The following is a 6,000-nucleotide window of genomic DNA, read 5'->3' as shown; positions in this document are numbered from 1 at the left end:
GAATCTGCAGAAGGTGCAGGAAACACAGGTTTGATCCATGGGTTGGGAAAATCCCCCGGAGAGGGAAATGGCAACCCATTCCAGTGTTCTTGCCGGGAAAAATCCCATGGACAGAGGAGTCTGGTGGGGTTGCAAGGGGTTGGACATGACTGAACACGCATGCACAGACACTCTAGCTTTGTAGGTGCTTGATCCACTATATGTTTGCTTTTACCTGTAATATATATTTTTTCCATAATTTTCTTGTTTCTAGTTTTGGCCTTTTCTTTCCATTTAAAGAAGTCCCTTTAATGATTTCTTGTAGAGCTGGTTTAGTAGTGATGAACTCCTTTAGCTTCTGATTGTCTGGGAAACTGTCTCTCATTCAATGCTGAATGATAACCTTACGGGGTAGGTTTCTTGATTCTAAGTTTTATTTTTCCCCTTTAGCATTTTGAATTCATTGTGCTAGTCTCTTCAAGTCTGTGAAGTTTCTGTTGAAAAAAAGCAGCTGACTGTCTCATGAGGGTTCTCTTATATGTAATTAGTTGTTTTTCTTGGGCTGCTTTTATTTATTTATTTTGGCCAACCCAGTGGCTTGCAGGATCTCAGTTCTCTAATCAGAGGCTGAACCTGGGCCATAGCAGTGAAAGCCCAGAATCCTAACCACTAGGTCACCAGGGAACTCTCTTATGCTGCTTTTAAGATTCTTTAACTTCTGATATTTTGATTATAATGTGTCTTTGTGTGGAACTCTTTGGGTTCAGCTTGTTTAGAACTCTGTGCTTTGGGGACTTGGATATCTGCTTCCTTCACCAGATTAGTTTTTCAGGCATGTCCCTGCCCCTCTCTCTCCTCTGAGACCCCCACAATATGAATGCTAGTACACTTGATGTTGTCCTATAGATCTCTTCAGTTCGGTTCAGTTCAGTTCAGTCACTCAGTCATGTCCGACTCTTTTCGACCCCATGAATCGCAGCACACCAAGCCTCCCTGTCCATCACCAACTCCCGGAGTTGACTCAAACTCATGCCCATCAAGTTGGTGATGCCATCCAGCCATCTCATCCTCTGTCATCCCCCTCTCTTAAGTTACCCTCATTTAAAAAAATATTCTCTTAGTGCCGTTCTTACTGGGTGATTTCCACTGTCCAGTGTTCCACATCACTGATTCATTCTTCTGTGTCTTCTAACATGTTGTTGATTCTCTAGCATACTTTCGTTTTAGTTATTGTATTTTTCAGTTCTAATTGGTTCTTTTTTATATTTTTCTGTCTCTTTGTTGACGTTCTCACCAAGTTCATCCACTCTTTTGCCAAGTTCAGTGAGCATCTCTATGACCATAACTTTGAACTCTTTATCTGATGAATTGCTTATCTCTGTTTCATTTAGTTCTTTTTTTTCTGAGGCTTTGTCTGGTTCTTTTGTTTGGAAAGTCTTCCTTGGTCTTCTCATTTTGCCTAACTCTCTGTGTTTGTTTCTGTTTTTTAGGTAGATCAGCTATATCTCCTGACCTTGAAAGAGTGGCCCTGAAAGATGATGCTGTGAAAGTGCTGCACTCAGTATGCCAGCAAATTTGGACAATTCAGCAGTCGCCACAGCACTGGAAAAGGTCAGTTTTCATTCCAATCCCTAAGAAAGGCAAGGCCAAAGAATGCTCAAACTACCGCACAATTGCACTCATCTCACACGCTAGTAAAGTAATGCTCAAAATTCTCCAAGCCAGGCTTCAGCAATACATGAACCGTGAACTTCAGATGTTCAAGCTGATTTTAGAAAAGGCAGAGGAACCAGAGATCAAATGGCCAACATCTGCTGGATCATGGAAAAAGCAAGAGAGTTCCACAAAAACATCTATTTCTGCTTTATTGACTATGCCAAAGCCTTTGACTGTGTGGATCACAATAAACTGTGGAAAATTCTGAAAGAGATGGGAATACCAGACCACCTGACCTGCCTCCTGAGAAACCTGTATGCCGGTCAGGAAGCAACAGTTAGACCTGGACATGGAACAACAGACTGGTTCCAAATAGGAAAAGCAGTACGTCAAGGTTGTATATTGTGACCCTACTTATTTAACTTATATGCAGAGTACATCATGAGAAATGCTGGGCTGGAGGAAGCACCTGCTGGAATCAAGATTGTCAGGAGGAATATCAATATCCTCAGATAAGCAGATGACACCACCCTTATGGCAGAAAGTGAAGAAGAACTAAAGAGCCTCTTGATAAAAGGGAATGAGGAGAGTGAAAAAGTTGGCTTAAAGCTCAACATTCAGAAAACTAAGATCATGGCATCCGGTCCCATCACTTCATGGCAAATAGATGAGGAAACAGTGGAAACAGTGGCTGACTTTATTTTTCTGGGCTCCAAAAATCACTGCAGATGGTGATTGCAGCCATGAAATTAAAAGACACTTGCTCCTTGGAAGGAAAGTCATGACCAACCTAGACAGCATATGAAAAAGCAGAGACATTACTTTGTCAACAGAGGTCCATCTAGTCAAGGCTATGGTTGTTCCAGTGGTCATGTATGGATATGAGAGTTGGACTATAAAGAAAGCTGAGTGCTGAAGAATTGATGCTTTTGAACTGTGGTATTGGAGAAGACTCTTGAGAGTCCCTTGGACAGCAAGGAGATCCAACCAGTCCATCCTAAAGGAGATCAGTCCTGGGTGTTCATTGGAAGGACTGATGTTGAAGCTGAAACTCCAATACTTTGGCCACCTGATGCGAAGAGTTGAGTCATTGGAAAAGACCCTGATGCTGGGAGGGATTGGGGGCAGGAGGAGAAGGGGACGACAGAGGATGAGATGGTGGATGGCATCACCAACTCAATGGACATGGGTTTGGGTGGACTCTGGGAGTTGGTGATGGACAGGGAAGCCTGGCATGCTGCAGTTCATGGGGTCACAAAGAGTCGGACATGACTGAGCGACTGAGCTGAACTGAACTGATGCTAGAAAGTGTCTGTGGGCGCTCAGTGGCACAACCCCCTGGTCGTAGGAGTCAAGTGCTCCAGAAATACCCCTCATGTGGGTGTCATATGCCCTCTTGTTGTGGTTCACTGTGATTGTTGTGGGTAGGTTGATGGGCAGGGCTGGTTGCCGGGAGTGGGGACCTCTTTGGAGGAGTGCCTGTGATGGCCAAGGCAGCCCACCAGGTGGGGCTGAATGGGCTTTGGTGGGTGTGAAAAAACTCTAGGATAATCAAAAGTGGAAGTGTTATTTGCTCAGTCCTGTCTGACTCTTTGTGAACCCATGGATTGTAGCCCACCAGGCTCCTCTGTCTATGGAATTCTCCAAGCAGCAATACCGGAGTGGGTAGCCATTCCTTCACCAGGGCATCCTCCTGACCCAGGGATCAAACGCAGGTCTCCTCCATTGCAGGCAGATTCTTTATCTTCTGAGCCACCAGGGAAGCCCCTAGGATAACCAAAGGAAAACTTAAATCTGGATACCAGATGAGACTGCTTTTGGGGCCAAGGCCCAGGCTCAACCTCTTCCATGTAACAGAGGCCAGTTGCCTCTGTCAGATTTGTGATCTCTGAAGAAGATTTGGCTTCGGGACCAGGAACCAGGCTTGATCACGCAAGAGCTTTTGTGTAGCATAGTTTTATTAAAGTGAAAAAGGGACAGAGATTTTGATTTATTCTTTTGATTTCTTGTAAGAAATCAAATCATTCTTTTGATTTATTGTAACAGCATTCTGGAATGCTCTTAACGTGAGAGAGTCAATTCCTAGGAAGGTTGACAAGAAGTCCGGGGTCCCTGAGGAGGAGAAACGGGTCTGGGGCTCTCAAGGAGGAGATAGGGGTCTGGAATTCTCAAGGAGGAGGAAAGGACAAACCCCTTTTTTTCCTCTACATTCCTTAGTCTTAGTCACATGAGGTGTTTTTTTTTTTTTTTTTTTTACCTTTAAGCCTGCAGTGTCGAGACCCGGGTTCGATCCCTGTGTTGGGAAGATCCCCTGGAGAAAGAAATGGCAACCCACTCTAGTATTCTTGCCTGGAGAATCCCATGGATGGAGGAGCCTAGCAGGTTACAGTCCATGGGGTTGCAAAGGGTAGGACACGATTGAGCAACTTCACTTTCAAGCCTGGAACTAATGATTACACAACAAAAAACTCAGTTCAAACTCTGTACTAAGGATTATATAACAACAATGTATACTGCCTGAGACAGTTTCTCCTTCTTGAAAACTTTCTGACTAATTCTGTTATTTTAGAATGTATATTATGGGAGTGGGTCTGGTAAGATCTTTCTATTGTTAGTTCTAATCCTGTCATCTTAAAATGTAAATTATGGGAGTGGGTCTAGTAAGTTCTTTACAACCTTGAGACATTCTTTTGATTTATTGTAATAACCAATTAAAAAAGTATATAACTCCATTGCTTAGACTAGCAAGGGGGCACTCTCCGCCCCCTTCTGATGTCTATGTCAGAACCTTTCTCTGTCCCTTTTTCACTTTAATAAAACTCTGCTACAGAAAAGCTCTTGCATGATCAAGCCTGGTTCTTGGTCCCGAAGCTAAATCTTCTTCTTCAGAGATCACAAATCTGACACTGCTCACCGTAAGCTGTCAAACATGTCTCTCTTCCTCTATGAAGTGATTTTGTAAAATTTATTTCTGATGTGAGCTTAGCAAACATCTTGGGACTTGCTGCCTTTAACTCCGTCAGGTCAGTTTTCAGGTTTCCTAGGAGTGTTCAGGTGCCCAGCTCACGGCTTCTACCCTGGCTGGCGTGTCCTGCACTGTGAACCACTTGTTAACATTTGGGGAAAGTTACGAGGAATGACTGCACGTTGGAATCACCTGGGATTTGAAAAACACTGGCATCTGTGTTCCATTCCACAGACATGCTAATTTAATCAATTTGGAGTATGCCTGGGCATGGAGTTGTTTTAAGTTTTCCCAAGTGATTCTAACACCAAAGTTGAGAAACTGCTCTTATTAAAGTTATAATGGGGCAATTAAACAGAAATTATTCTCTAATAGAGCAATCAAAGTTCAGTAATCTTTGGCTATGACAGTTTTAAGAAATGGAGAGAGAGAAAGGATCTTTCATAGGCTCTTTTCATAGTGAAAGTGAAACTGAAGTCACTCAGTCATGTCCGACTCTTTGCGACACCATGGAAAGAGTCAGACACAACTGAGCAACCTCACTTTCACTTTCACTATGAAAAGAGCCTATGAAAGGTAGGCTCATGTCTTTCATAGGCTCCCCTGGAATTCCCCTAGCAACCAGCTGTAATTGATTCCTTTGTCTTGGTCTGATTGATTCCTAGGTATCCCCTAGGATACCATTGGAAACCACTGGAATAGTCTAGACATTAGAATAATTTGTGTAGTATATTAAGTGCTTGGTAAATGCTTATTAACCTTATTATCTGATCAGAAACTGGCTCTGCTGGGTTTTCGAACACACTCAGTGTTCTGTTTCCATTGGCACACAGGAGAAGAAAAGGCTGGGAAAGATTGAAGGCAAGAGGAGAAGGGGGTGACGGAGGATGAGATGGTTGGATAGCGTCACTGACTGAATAGACATGAGTTTGAACAACCTCAGGGAGATAGTGAAGGTCAGGAAAACCTGGTGTGCTGCAGTTCATGGGGTCATAAACAGTCGGATACGACTGAGCAACTGAGCAACTCTCGCTGACTGGGGAGTGTGCTGCCTCTATAAGGGCTCCTGCAAAACAAATGCTGAAACTTGACTGTAGCTTTTTGTGTAAAGGGAAAATTCCTCTTCTGATTTTCTCTCAGTAGTGAAAGCAGGTACTAATGCAAGTCTTTTGTAGAAGCCAAGTAGTGTAAAGCAAACTTTCAAAAATGCGAGGGATACCTATATAAGGTACTGATAATAATGGGGTTATTGTAAAGATGAAGTAAAGCATCACAAAAATATTCTGCACACTATTTGGCAGATACTAAATTCTCAGCGAAGTTAACTTTTTTATGGTTATTGTGGCAAAGGGGAGAAGTTCATGGATTTGGTGTCAGTCAGACTTGGGTTTCAGTCTTAA

The sequence above is a fragment of the Cervus elaphus genome, chromosome 20 (assembly GCF_910594005.1).
Source record: "Cervus elaphus chromosome 20, mCerEla1.1, whole genome shotgun sequence".
NCBI lineage: Eukaryota > Metazoa > Chordata > Mammalia > Artiodactyla > Cervidae > Cervus > Cervus elaphus.
This window is presented reverse-complemented; position numbering follows the sequence as displayed.